This window comes from Pezoporus occidentalis, unplaced genomic scaffold (assembly GCF_034315485.1).
Source record: "Pezoporus occidentalis ecotype Australia unplaced genomic scaffold, CSIRO_AGI_Poc_V1 ctg77, whole genome shotgun sequence".
Classification (NCBI taxonomy): Eukaryota; Metazoa; Chordata; class Aves; order Psittaciformes; family Psittacidae; genus Pezoporus; species Pezoporus occidentalis.
Genome location: NW_026916126.1, coordinates 3,669,562 through 3,671,401, shown reverse-complemented (window position 1 = coordinate 3,671,401; position 1,840 = coordinate 3,669,562).

Genomic DNA, 1,840 nt, shown 5'->3' with positions numbered 1-1,840 from the left:
TAGAGCAGGGCAGGGGGCGGCACAGTCGGGCTCCGGTAGAGCCCCGCAACCCGCCTCCACTCCAGTCGACGGCGGCAAAAAGAAGGGAACCGACAGTACAAGAACAGAGCAACACTGCGCGCCCGCCACAGCCGCACGCCGCTCTTATAGAGACCCGCCAATTAAGGGCGGCCAATCGCCGGTCTGCAGCCACGTGACGGGGCAGTTCCAATTACCGCGGAGAATTTTCTGAATTAGCGGGGTTACACAAAGGACACTCATTGAGGGGGAAGGAAAAAAGGGCAGCGAGCGGGAGCGGGAACGCCCAGCCGGAGCCTGCTGGTGATTTAAAGCAGGAAACTCCCTCGCCTCACACAGACACGGCTGCATTCAGCACCGGCCAGCATCTCCGCGGGAGGAATGTCTGGCGCACATCGCGCTAATCTGCGCTCGCCCCCAAGGTTGCGTTTGCGCGGCTATGGCCTCGCTCGCTTACCCCCGCGGAGGGTGTGTGTGGCACAGCGAGAAGCAGCGCCTCGCCACCGAAAGAACCCCCGTTTCTTAAATACATACAAGTAGTTGTTCAAGCAGAAGCTGGAAGCGGCTTGCAAAGCAAAGGCCGGTGGTGAGAGGTGTGCCGGCACCGCTCTAAAAAACTTTTGCGTGCAGTGGATCACGCAAGTCAAGGAGAAGGGGAATTACTGAAAGGCCCTGAACAATCTGCAATTACCAGCTCTCTGTGCGAGGAAAGACTCCTGAAAGAAAAATGTGCCTATGCAAACTAACACTGAACGTCTGTATCTTGAGGAGCTGCTGCAAGAAGAAGTGAAGAGTATGTAAGAAACAGACCCTCACTTAAAAGCAATATTGAAAGCCTCACCTTTCCACAAACCCTCCAGGAACACAAGCCAACACCTCCAAGTACCTTCAAGCGCCTGCCTGAGACATGCCACCGAGCCACCCTTCATCTCCATTTTCCTACCCTAAAGAAACACACAAGGCCACGAACACCCCAAAGGCGCAGCAAACGCCATCTGAGGCACAACCGGAACAACGGCAAGGCTGCCTGCCACCGACAAGCCTTGCCAATCCCAATTTATGGGCAGGAAACATATGCCAGGACAAACCAGTCGAGATGACTCAAATTGCCTCTCCCCCACCCTCCTGTTCCACAGAACAACAGCCCTCTTTAGCAACGGGGAGTAGGACCTCTCGGAGCAATGACTCAAAGCTGCTCTCAGGGGTAGGGGGAAAAAAAAACCCAACAGAACAGAAAACACCCAATCTCCTCCTCCCCCCTTTTCATATTACATTAATCAAACACACAACAACTGTCTTGAGATACTAAATGAAATAAAGACAAAGAAATCTAGTTTTACCGCAAGATAAGTTTACTGAGGTCAAACCCAAGGGAAAACTAATCTAACCACATTTTCAAATTGTTTGGAATATTCCACAGCCCAATGAAACCATAAAATGACAATAACATCCTATCCTAGAATAGCATGGGGATAACAAAAAATGTTATGTTTAATTAAAGGCAGATGACCTAATAAAAAATTCACACACTGTGTACATATATAGCTCAGTATTGGCTTTTCATCTGTCACAATTTTTCTTAAAGAAAATGATCGTAGGTCTTAACCTTTAGGTGGTGTTTGTTATCTTTGATTAAAGATATCAGAATATTTCAAAAATTTAGTCTTTATGCTGTCATGAGCAATCTTGAGGGGCAGTGAATAAATCTCTCTCAAAATGGCCATGGGTTTTCTGTTAACATAAAAAATGGGAGATGAGCTGCCCACTCTTCCTGGAAGTTTAATGATAGATAACAACTGAAGAAGAGACTGGGACAACAGCT